At 40.1% G+C, this 13,296-nt stretch overlaps 2 long non-coding RNA genes across 2 annotated transcripts; both read left to right on the forward strand.

The window, feature by feature from the left end:
- Positions 1 to 1,987: 1,987 nt before the first annotated feature.
- LOC116684899 (uncharacterized) lies at positions 1,988 to 9,190 on the forward strand. Its single transcript, XR_004330862.1, has 3 exons — positions 1,988 to 2,000; positions 3,264 to 3,265; positions 9,124 to 9,190. It is a non-coding gene; the product is annotated as an uncharacterized LOC116684899 (long non-coding RNA).
- LOC116684898 (uncharacterized) lies at positions 6,878 to 8,024 on the forward strand. The gene is made up of 3 exons (XR_004330861.1): positions 6,878 to 6,910; positions 7,122 to 7,206; positions 7,778 to 8,024. It is a non-coding gene; the product is annotated as an uncharacterized LOC116684898 (long non-coding RNA).
- Positions 9,191 to 13,296: the final 4,106 nt, after the last annotated feature.

Raw genomic sequence — 13,296 nt, forward strand, 5'->3', positions numbered from 1 at the left:
TATACAGCAACTGTAAGTCCTCATGAATTTTTTGCAAAACAACATCAACACCGCATCATCAATATCAGTAGCTTTTGCTATAGCAAGGAGTCTGATTGCAGCAAGCTTTGACAAAACTTGGGTCTATGTTTCCAAAGTATAATAAACCATCAGCAATTTATTCACCGAAGCATGTGACCCCAGGGGATTGCATATCTCTATTTCATCAGTGTACAAAATCACCTGTAAAGCAGTAGGTCTATTGAAAACAGTGGGTGTGATTTGTAAAGGCTCCATCAATAAGGTCATACAAAAACCCATCTTTGTGGCAGCTCTGTGGTTCAGTGTTGATCATATCAAAAATCCTGGAGTTTGAAAACAACTGTTCAAGACTCTTAATTAGGGGTACATAGTACAAAACATTTTTTTTGATCGCAAAAACTCTTTGAGAAATCAGTACCTCCTCAGGTTTAACTGGGTTAAAAAGCTTCTGAATGGTGCTGTCCTGCATGTATGAAGTGGCCATTATGGAAAAAGGATCCTGAAAAGTGTCCAATGTTGCCAGTGCCTCCTCTTGGAGCTGCTCCCTACTGTCAAAAGGTCTTTCAAGGATCTTCTTCATTGTGTCCCTTAAGGTACCCAGCAGAGCAGCTTGATACTGCTGGACTCCAGAGACAATTCTGTTGACGCTCCTCTGAAACATAAAAAAAGAAATTAAAGTAAAGACACATCCTGATTGTCTTCCACCCAGATTTAGCATAACCTACGTAATAATATAGTTAATTTCATACAAAATAGCCACAGATCTCAGGAAGTTTGATTTTGTAAATTTTGGGATAAAAGTAGGTCTGGTCAATTAATCCAAATGTATCAAAACTGACATTTAGATCCTCTACTGACAGAATCTGTCTATTGTTTGAACACATTTTGGCTTTAGTGAAGAAGACCCAAACAAAAAGGAGTCAAAACAAGAGAAAAAACACAAATCTGTTCAAGCACAATCACGTTATTAATAGCCATTTGCCCAGCACTTTGAAAATGTCCCCGATTTCTTTTGATTGACCCTTTGCTGTCCAAAGCAAGACCATAGATTGCCAGAGAAATAGATAATGAGGAGAAGTCTTCCTTTTGTATATTCCTTTCCAAAAAATGTCACGTTGTTGCTGTTACAGAGATGTAGAATTGACAGTTTTAAATTGTAGAAGAGTGTGGACCAGATTTACTTCATTTTGTCATTTGTTTCCCTTAAATGTACTTTTGAATAACATTACAAAAATGTCATTTAGCTGACGCTTTTATCCAAAATTGTTGTATATGTCAGAGTCGCACGCCTCTGGGGTAACTAGGGGGTACGTGTCTCTGCTCAGGGACACATTGGTTGATGTATCACAGTGGGAATTGAACCCAGGTCTCCTACACAAAGGCATTGTGTCATGTCCACTGTGCCATCACCCACACTATATAATAATTAAAGTTGTAATTATCTGGTGAATTAAAAAGGGTGCACACTAAAAAACGCTGGGTTATTTTAGTAACCCAAATGCTGGGTTAGGGCTGTTGGGTCATAGGTTGGGTTGATTTAAACCAACGTTGGGTCAAAGACTGTGACCAACACGATGGGTCAGACCGGAGCGGCTCATTCTGCCGCCATTTCTGGACAGAAGGCCCCGGGACGTCGACGACCCAGCCCCGGTAAGTGGTAGGAACCTTTAAGACGGTCAAACTATACAAATATGTTAGAATAACAGACAACTTGGTTCCTGTAACGCACTAACACCCTTACACGGAATTAATTAACTATATAACGTTAACGGTATGAGTAGCCGTTGACGCACTTGACCGTTAGGATGACGCAGGGAAAAATGACCGTTTAGCGCTAACGTTATGGCCTGAGCTCTAAAACTATAAAACCTGATAATAACGCTAAACAGGACAATGATAAAGTAAACAGACTTGATATCTCTTATGTGTTAAGCAGTCTAACAGTTACAAGGTATGTTTGTGTTTAGGGTTACTTCTGTGTTGTTATATTTAGCTATGGTATGTTAGCCATTAACGTAGCTGTCTGTATGGTTAACCGTAACGTTAGCTCACTTTAGCTAACGCTAGCTAGCGAGCTATAAGGCTAGCGATATAGGACATTAACGTTAGCAATTAGCTAGCTGTTAGCTCAAACTCATCTTGTATCTGCTAGCTAACTGCTTCTCCTCTTTCGTAATTCCTTACATGGAATTAATTAACAATATAACGTTAACATTATGAGTACAGTAGCTGTCATTTAGCGTCCCGCACGTCATGACACACTTGACAATGAGGATGACGCAGGGAAAAATGACCGTTAGCTAGCGCTAAGTTATATGGCTTGAGCTCTAAAACTATAAAACCTGATAATAACGCAAAACAGAACAATGATAAAGTAATAGACTTATTCTCTCTTATGTGTTAAGCAGTCTAACAGTTACAAGGTATGTTTGTGGTTAGGGTTACTTCTGTGTTGTTAATATGTAGCTATGGTAATGTTAGCTAACAGCCTGGCTGCAGTGACTCAGCATATAGCTAGCTAGCTAGCTAACAGCCTGCCTGCAGTGACTCAGCATATAGCTAGCTAGCTAGCGCTAATCAAGTTAGTGTGAAATTGTTATTGTGATTAAAATCATGTGATTACATAATGACTTTCTGTTGTTTTGCTGAGTTGTAGGATGAGTGTGGTGGTCTGGCAAACTGAGACTGTTGACCTAAAGTTAGCACTAGCAGCTATCTGCTTGTTCTCACATTCAGTCTTTTTAACAATGGATCAGCATTCCTAGACTTTGTAACCTGTGGTCTGAAGACTACTATGGAAATATGTATTGCTGTATCTTAGGGTATACATGCTTCAATAGGATGGGAAAAAATTATGTTTTAAGATTTTTAACAGAATATTTTAGCTGTTTTTGTGTTGATTTGCAGTCTAAAAGTGCCAAATGATTTCAGGGATGTTAGTCTGTACTGCACGGACTCCACTGGGCTGCTGAGGTGGGCATTAGTTCTGTTATAGAGTATGTAAAATATTTATCTTTGCTAGGTTATCTAAAAATGCAATGGTTATTACCCTACAGAAAAGTACCAGTGTGAATGTACAATGTTATAGTGTTTACTGTATGCTTTAGTATCCATATTAATAATAATAATTATAGTAAAAACAAATTACATCTTGGACTCATTTGATATCCTAGACTCTCATTGGGGTGTTTAGCATGAGAGATTACAGTGTTGAATCTAAAGGGTCAACATGAGCGCTCTAGTGGTTTGATAGTACTTCTTATTGTTAGTGCTACTATTTTGGTCAAAATGGCCGATGAGCTATAACCTATAGAACAATCAATAAGTGCAAAAAATCATATGTGACCCTAAAAATGTCTCTATTTATTTCTAACAGATGGATGATTTTGTGAAGGAGAAACTTGTTGAATGGAATCTGGCTGAGCTGCTCCTGCGTTTGAAGGTATTCTGAAGTACTCACTTTAATTATGGGGGGTTAAAAAATTTAGGAAAGACCATCTTGCAGCTGGTAATAAATACAGAGTAGCTTGCTTTATTACATGTTTGTGTTTTGTCAACCCAATAAAAAATGTTAAGTAACTATTGGTAACATAACAATTAATGTTGTGTTTTGCAGCTGAGCAGATTGATAAAGAGTGCTTGTATCTCTTGGACGGAAAACAACTTGAACTCCCTGATACCGCTCCTTGGGCCACGGCTAAAATTTCAACGCCAGCTCAAAACGTTGCTTGAGGTACGCATAGAGTCATAGGTCTCCACAAAGGGTTACGTGTGCTTCAAGTGTGGAAGGTCTTCAGGCAATGACATAAGAATTTTTTGGCCACCTGAGAGTGATACATAATGTTTACTCCACATCAACATATTTCCAGTGCGCTCAAGTTGGGTGCCATCGCTCATTTAATCACATGAGATCGTTTAGGAGACACCTACTGGGCCATGCTGTTGAGTTTGGAGTTGGAACAGAGGAAGACATTCTTCAGTTGAACTTCCTGACAGGTCTGCAGATCCACAAAGTGATGTGGCTTTCTCAACCTGTGAGGTAGATTGCAATGAGACTTCAGTGGAGGAATGGGATGAATTAGAGGATGACAACATCAAAGACAGAGTTGCACTCTTCTTAGCTAGGTTGAAGTCTAAGTCGTCACAGACATATAGTGGGATTAGGGATGTTGTTGAAAAACACATCTAGTCTAATCAGAGATGTAGTTGGTAGTCTAAAGAGAAAAACTGTCTCTTTTTTGAGAGAGATAGGCCACTCTGAGTCTCTTAAAGCAGAGGAACTGCTAGAGCAATTTGCAGTAGCTGCTGAACCATTTCAGGGCTTTGAATCAGAGTACAGGCAAATGAAGTATTTCACCCAGTCTGGATACTTTGTACAGCCAGAAGCAGTACCTCTCCCTGGATTTTCCTACATGCAAGAAACTGATCGTGAGAAGGGTACTGTGAAACAAGTTGCAGTTAGGGACAACTTCCAGTATGTTCCACTAAAACCTATGCTGAAGCTTATCTTGGAAAGTCAGGGAACAATGGAGAAAATCTTAGATTGGAAAAAAGCGTGAAACTTCTGCCATTCAGGATTTTAGAGATGGCACAGTCTTTTGTACCAATCCTCTTTTTCCAAAGAGTTCTCTATTCCACTGGTACTTTACAACGATGATTGTGAGATGGTGAATCCACTTGGCTCTAAAACATCAGTCCACAAGCTTGGTTTTATCTATTTCACCATTAAATGCTTGCCACCAGAGTATCTGTCTAGCCTGAAGTCTCAGTTCTTGTTAGCAGTGTACAAGACTGATGATGTGAAAACCTATGGAATGAATGCTGTTCTAGAGCCAATTGTGAATGAGATTAGGGACCTGGAACTGAATGGTGTTCAGATTGAAACCACACTTTTCAAAGGCACTGTGAAGGCTGGAGTGGCACAGGTGTGTGGGGATAACCTTGGACTTAATAGCATCCTTGGTTACTCAGAAAGCTTTTCAGCCAATAGTGTGTGTCGATGGTGTCGGGCACACAGAGCGGTTTTGAGGGCGCAAACTGTTGAGGATCCTCATCACTGCGTGATAAGGGGAACTACAACTCAGACTCCCTTCTTAACAACTCAACTGAAACTGGCATCAAAAGAGATTGTGCTCTGAACAAGTTGCAGTTTTACCATGTAACGGACAACGTAGCTCCTGATGTAATGCACGACATCCTTGAGGGAGTTGGTGGTTTTGAAATGAAGCTTGTGCTCAATTCATTGATAGAGCAAAAACTCATAACCCTTGAGCAGCTGAACTATAGACTGACCAGCTTTGACTATGGGTTTTGCGATGGCGGCAACAAGCCATCTGCCATCAAACCCCAGGACTTAAAAAATCCTGATGGGGCCCTTAGGCAAACGGCATCACAGACTTGGTGTCTACTAAGACTGCTGCCGCTGATGATTGGGGATTTGGTTCCAGAGGGTAACCAACACTGGGAATTGTTCCTTTCATTACTGTGCTGTATGGAGTTGATCTTTTCTCCTGCACTGACGCATGGGGCAATCATCTTTTTGGGGTATCTTATTCAGGAACACCATTGTTTTTTTAGACCTCTACCCCAACAGACACTTGAAGCCTAAACATCATTTCATGCTTCATTATCCGAGAGCCATCAGGAAATTGGGGCCCATAGTTCACTTCTGGTCTATGCGTTTTGAAGCAAAGCATGGGTTTTTCAAACGAGTAAGCCACGTGACCTGCAATTTTAGGAATATTTGTAAAACCCAGGCCTACAGACATCAGATAATGATGTGCTACACTCTGCTGTCTGGCCAAATGTTCTCCCATGAGTTTGAAGTTGGGCCAGGATGCGTGACACTGCTTGGTACCATAGAGGATTTGGGAAGGTGAGTGGGTTTGAGGGAATTCCTGCTTTTACAGAAGTTTATGTGCCATCTTGGGTTAGGTACAAGGGTACTAGCTACAGGCCAGGAATGACACTTCTGGTATCTCACTCTCCTGATGGTGAGCCTAATTTTGGAACCATTCAGAGAATTGTAGTCATGAGCTCAAAAGTCAGAGTCATTGAAAAAACTGGGAAACAACAGGCTTTGAAAGGCATTATTTTGCCTTCACCGTGTTTCCTACCTCAGCAATTGAGGCAGTTGACATTGATTCCATTGATGACTATCACCCCTCCTGTTGTAAGGTCCCACAACGAAAACAACAATCACCATTACATTTCGTTGAAATACAGACTTTTTGAACATAGAATGTAATGTAGGGAATACTGTATATAGTTGGTAATGTTCTCTAGTTCTCTGTTCTTTGCGTAGAACTATGACATGCGCTGCTTTATTTATTGCAACCCATCTTAGTAATATGATCTATAATCAGACCTGAAACTGCTGTAGAAAAGTTATATCAACTAGTAAGTATACTAAGCAATAAAACATGTTGAAAAAAGCATTTAAACCAATTTATACCATTTTATGGAATGGAACATGGTAATAAAGCTTTCATTTCTTTGATTTACTTTTAAGGATTCATGCCCCAGCCCCGAAACGGCTGCCGGCACAACAGCCCAGAATCACCTCCAGAGCAACACAGAGTTTCTGTGGAACAAGGAGCAACATTTGTAAGTTCATGGTTATCTTGAATATCCTATTTTAATTGAGTGAGAAGCTTTTTTCAAAGCTTCACTTTGATTTGGGGACAGTAGTCATGATTTTCATATATATTTATATACTTTCTTTCTCTGTTCATTAATAATTTTATAGAATATCCGTGAGATCCTTAACAAGACAACTGATGGAAAATGCATGGTTCTCGGTCTTGAGGAACAGAATCATATATCAATTAAGGAAGATGTTCCATGGTCCGGATTTTGTGTCCCACTTAATTGAGCGCTTTGGAGAGAAGTAAGTTTTGTTTTTTACACACAGATTATTTTTATTTTACAATAATGTTTTACTAATGTGAATTGCATCTAAACTAGTTATCTCATCTTTTGATCTGGGATCAGTTAGTGCAATCTTGGTTTATTTAAATTTTATATACTGTGAATTAACTGTCAATATATTGTATTTTGTGGTAGTGTTTAATGCTAATAAAATGCATATTGTTGTAAAGTCCATCTTCAGGTGCAAAGGCTCTGCTGGCATCGTCCATTGTGGATCAGTTTCCATGCCTGAGGGACTGTCAAGGCACAGGCTATGTAAGTTTAACCAAATAATGAACTGACCTACAGCAAATGTGACAACCTCTACTAGGGCTGTGACGGTTTCAAGAAGCAATGTATCATGGGATAGGGGGGTAATCGCTACCCCCTCCTGTTAGGAGAGAAGTATGCAGGTTCCCTAAATTAGTGACAGTGTGGCTGCAGAAGGAAAAGAGCAGTGAGAGCAGCGTGTATGAGTGAGGCTGTGAGGAAAAGAAAGAGGACCAAGAGATAGCAAAGATAATGCAAAGTGAGTTAAACAACAAAACATCAAGCTTCTCAAGACAGGGTGGCTTCATGTGTTGATACTGCCGGTAAAGTGAAGGGAGTTGCCCTAAAAAATCATGGGCTTACACCTTACAACACAACACCCACGTTTCAGCTTTTTGTGCAGAATCAGGCTGGACATGTAAGGCAAGGCTAAGCTGATCAATTGTTGGCTCAGCTTTATTCTAATGTTAACTTCAGCTCTTAATTTCAGAGTTGCTTCTGACTAGTTATTACCTAAAGTGTTTGAATTTTTTATTTTTATTTTTTTAAATCATTTGTGTTTACTTCTAAACTTTAGGATGCATGGTTCACCCCAGGGAGAAGTCATAAACCCGCAACAGGCTTTCTGGAAGAGCGTCTCCGCAATGTCAGAAAAAGGCTCCACTCTGGCAGACGGGTACATTTAACATCACAAGTGCCACAACACACCCGGGTCATTTTGCCAGGTAGCCTACAGCAATACGTCTTGCTCCTCCATTTAGAAGTGAATTTGACTTGTCCTCTACCCTGTTTGTAACGTACTTCTTTCTTCAACTGTAGGAGCCAGTTTCATATCTAGAGATTCAACTCTTTACGTAACTCTTCATTTTGTTTATAGTCCAGGGCTAAACTTGATCCTCGTATGGGAAACCGGCCCACCCGATTCAAAAAGGAGATGTCTTAATATGTCACAACTTGGTATAACTTATTAATTTCTACATACTATAACTCCAGAGCGGGCCATCCAGTTGACGGAGCAGCTGAAAAATAATCCAGTCCCAGGTCGGCCAACACATGTTGGAGCCTGCTCTCCGTCGGGCCCCGTGGATCCTAATGGGACCACATCACTGCTGTAATGGGACCACATCACTGCTGGACATTATCTAATGGGACCACATCACTGCTGGACATCATCACAGAGGTCCCACGCTTAGTGGACACTCCAGGCATGGTGAGCTACTATCTTACAAAATCACTTAAAACCAGTCATTGTGTCTTACATATTCTTTTGCGTCTTTGCCTTCTACTGTACTTAGATTTCTCAGTATTGCATCCGGAGTCCTCTGGGAGACTGACTGAGAACCAGAACCCTCTGTTCTCAGCCAAGATCATCTGCATGACCAAGAGAGAGAAGACAGCTGACCTTCTCGCCAACATAGATTCGCTCTCAGGAGGTATTTACATTTAAAAAAGATCTTGTTAACACCTTTATATACCTGATGGTGGTTAGGGTTGGGAAATGGCTTTTCCAGTATTTTGACGCACTGAATCCAATTCTATGTCAGTTCCAGTTGATTGTCCCGTAAGGACAGAGGGGGGGGGGGGGGGGGGGGGGGGGTGTTAAAAAGGTGTTTAACTGGATGCTCTATGTGCGTTCTGTGTTTTCTTATAAAACCTATTGACGTCCTTGCAGGACTAGCAGCCTATTGGTGGACTCCAGATTTGTGTTGGGTTATAATTATAGCTGCATGATTTTAGGAAAATATAATTGCGATCATTTTGACTTATGTTGCGGTTGCGATATGACTAACGATATCAGAGAATTGTATAATTACTTTCATTTTCATTGAAGAAAAAAAAATTGAAGTGTTGTTTCTTTTTGAGGTACCAAACAAATATTTTGTTTAATTTTTAGACTGTAGGATACAATCAGTATGCCGGGAGCACCACAGTACTTTATTTTACAACGGTTTGACACATATTTTGCCTTTAACAAATATTGCGCCCCCCTAGTTCATGATACGATTTTCCATAAAATTGCAATTATTGTGCAGCTCTAGTCCCATTGTCGTCCTCTAGTTCACAGTCCAGTCAGCTTTGGAGACCTGGTGCTAAATCAGCCCGGCATAGTTGATTGGACCTTTATGAATTCACAAAAAAAAAATTGTCCAAATCTATGCTGCACAGGTTAGTTACGGATGTTTAATATTGCATGCATTTAATTTTTTGCATTTTTATAATTGTTACAGACAAACAAGGCGATATAGCCCTGCAGCTGCTGCCGGTTCTACTCAGCTGCACCGTACAGACTGGGGAAAAGAGTTGTCCGTCCCAGCAGCCTGGAGACACGCCGGGCCTTCATCCATGTCCAGCCTGTGAGTTCAGACGTCTCTTTTAATATCCGTCACATCCAAAGCAGCCTTTACTGTTTTCATATCCAGTAATGTGATTATTGGATATCAGCTCATATAATGAGGTCTATATCAGATTAATCTAGTTTCCTTGCGTTCTGTTTCATGTTGATATGTCTTTTATTGACTAGGCTAGGCTACCAAGGCTTATTAAGAATATATATTTGTATTCATTCATTCTTTTTGTTTGTTTTTTGCTCAGATTGCAACCAACATGGCCGACTACCTGATGAGATCCAGCACAGAGCCCCCATACGTTCTAATGCTGGGGGAAGGACATCAGTGCTCTCAAGCTTTCATCATTGTGAATGGGGCAGCGTTGGAGCAGCCGTCTCTTTTGGCTGCTGTGGACGTCTGTTTCAAGGCGTTTTTTGTGTTTGATGTCGGTTTCCCAAAACCTTGTGCTACAGTTTGGGAGTTCATCCAGACCACTGTGTTTCAGATACCAGGACACGAATCAAACGCTGTCAAATTAATGCGAGCTCAGATTGCTACTATGTAGTTTTTATGGCACACGGTGAGTGTTAAAACGCCCATATACTATTGTCATTTTCAGGTTTTTAATTGTATTTTTGTGTTTTACCAGAATAGGTTCCATGGTTTCATTTTCTAAAAACACCATATTGTTGTTGTACTGCACATTGCTGCAGATCCTGTTTTCACCCTGTGTGTTTAGGTCTCTGTTTTATCTCCAGAGAGACATCTCATTAGTTACCTGTAGAACAGGGACAGGAAGTAGTTCTTTTGGACATTGTGGTCAACTAGTGTCTGTTGAGCAGTGTTTTGCGAAACCAGATCTCACTCAGACATGGATGTTATTTATCAAGTGTGTATGTGTGGACTCTTTAAAATGTAAAAGTTGGTTTGAAAGTTCAATGAAATTGTGACTTTTTTGTATATTTAGTGATGTAATAGTGATCATCACATGTTTTTAATTTAAAAATGTAAAATTACATTTGTATTCTGTTATACTTTTAATGTTAACTGAAATGAATTGTAATGTTGAATTTTGTCTTAAGTGAAATATATTGACACAATAAAACAAATGCTGGGATGTTTTTGATTATTTCATAATTTCATCAATACATTTCTTAATGCAAAAATCAAGTGAGAAAAAAAAATGCAAATAACCCAGAATATGGTTATATTTTTTCTAACCCATTTTAGGTTGTTTTAACCCAACAAAATGGTAATTTTAACCAATTGTTGGGTAGAACATATAACCCAACATGCTGGGTCAGAACCATAACCCAACCCTGCTGGGTCAAATCAACCCAGCGTTGGCTCGGTCCATATTTGACCCAGCACTTGGTTACCAATATGACCCAAGTTGGGTTATTTTTAACCCAGCAGTTTTAAGAGTGTGCAAATAAAATCTCTTTGTAGTTCTGGGTTAGGGTAATACCTGGGACAGGTGGCATTGTTCCCGGACATTGATGACAAATGCTGCTGCAGTCTGGTAAGAGCCTCAGGTGATGCACCAGCACATTCCTGTAAAGACATGTTAATATACAATAAGAGTTCAGACTTGCTGACTAACGTGTTATATATTTCAGTTTTTCCTTCTATACATAAGTATTTCATTTTTTTTTTAAATGAGAAGTGACGGGTTTGTGTTAACAGTCTAATGCTGCATTAACATACAGTACTAAAAAATTACCACAATGTAATTAATATTGTTTTATTATAATATGCAAGATAGTCAAAGTGAAAGCTTACCTGATGATCAGTATATTGACTCTCAGAATCCTCAAGCTCTAGCAGAGACGTTTCATTTCGGCTGAAACTTGTGCTCACTTCACTGCTGGTCCTTTGCATCCCTCTTGTTTGAGTGGCACAGTCAAAAAAAATTGGTATATCAAAATGTTCTCCTCCAACCCTAGATGGCTCAGATGTAGTGACTGTCATCCATTTGGCGGGTGGGTGCCCAGTAGTAGCAGATACATAGCATGTGTCCGTCTGATATGGTAGTAGAAGGAGTTGTATACTCTGTTCTTCGGTACATCCATCAATTCCGCATATAACACGGAAATCTGGGTTTCGACTATGTGCTGTGTTAATATGGCTCAATAGAGACTTTAATGTTAAGGCAACAAAAACGAAGCAAATAACACACTCCAGCAGCCATGATGTTAGTCCAAAAAAGTGCTAGCTAGCTAATGAAAGCTGACGGTTAATGTTCAGCCCAATAAAAATCTACACTAATGCAAAATCATGAATTGCTAACACAGCATGGCCAAAAAAATAATATACTTGCAAACTAAATGTAGCACAACGAGAGCGTGATGTACAATCAAAACCTGCAGCCATCCAACAGCCCGTGAAACAGGAGAAAGTGTCACTTCGTGGCGGGCTCTGACTGGCATTGGCTTGGTTGATACCAAATGAGAAGTTAGGGGGGGGTCATTCTTAAAACACAGTGTAAGTTACGTAAATAGTTATGCAATTTGGCAATAAAAAAGTGCATTTGAATCATATACACTTGTTATCACATATGTTTGATTTTGGTGATTGTAATTTTGTCATATTTACATTTTAACTGATACGCACACATGTCCCCTCTACTCCCGTGGTCACGTTCTGTGTCCGTCGTTGGAAGACAAACTACTTTGGATTAAATTCTGCCACGGTGAGCGACTTGCCACGATACAAGGTGTAGTGATAAGTTAAAGAGTTGTAGTTTTACCTCCTGCCACCAGATGGCTGCAGATATGATGTACCCTCAGAGATGTGTGGTCGGTGCATTGAATGTCATCAGAAGAAGAAGCAAATATGACGGTGTATCTGTTCCTCTGGACTCGTTGTGCTAATAAATAAGTTTCGTGACGAACCCAAGTTTCTTTATTAAGATAAGAAACATTACATGGTACCAGGAGTGGTCCGACAGAAGTCATGGAAAGTGTGAAACCGCCTGAACCTCTGAACTGGACGGGAAATGTGGACTGTGAATGGCGAACGTTAAGCAACGATTCAACTTGTACCTGCAAGCACTGGGACTGGACACAAAGCCCGACGCGAGCGGAAAATAGCACTGCTTCTCACTGTCGCGGGACCTCAGGCTGTGGAGGTGTTTAATCGTTGTGTTTGCTGAAAGGATCACAAGGAACAGTTTGACAAAGTTGTGGAAAAGTTTGATGACCACTGTTCACCAAAGAGGAATGAGACATTCGAACGGTATGTGTTTAGATCCCGCATGCAATCGCAAACTGAAAGTTTTGAGTGCTTTTGTGACGGACTTGAAATTGAAAGCAAGAACGTGTAACTTCGGAGATTGAAAGACTCAATGATTCGTGACCAAATAGTGTTCGGAGGTGCACGACAAAAAAAGTGAGAGAGAGAGGTTACTGAGAGAGCCTGAATTAAAGTTGGTGAGGCTATTAAAATTGGCAATGCGAGTGAGCTGGCTAAGCTGCATGCAAAAACATTCAGTGCACAGAAGGAACAGGAGGTGCAACAGTGCCGTAGCTCCAGTAAAACAAATGCAGAAATTAGAAATTGAAAAAAACGAATAAACAACAAAATGTCACAGGGAAGTTTTCATGCAAAAGATGTGGCAATCTGCATGCACCAAAACAATGCCCTGCATTTGGGCAAATGTGTAGCAAATGCAAGGGAAGAATCACTTCCTAAGCAATGCTTTCCAAAGGGAAACAAGAGTGGCAGTGAACAAGTAACCACAGTGGAGGAAACAGAGCTAGAGGATTCG

Source organism: Etheostoma spectabile, unplaced genomic scaffold, assembly GCF_008692095.1.
Source record: "Etheostoma spectabile isolate EspeVRDwgs_2016 unplaced genomic scaffold, UIUC_Espe_1.0 scaffold00569389, whole genome shotgun sequence".
NCBI lineage: Eukaryota > Metazoa > Chordata > Actinopteri > Perciformes > Percidae > Etheostoma > Etheostoma spectabile.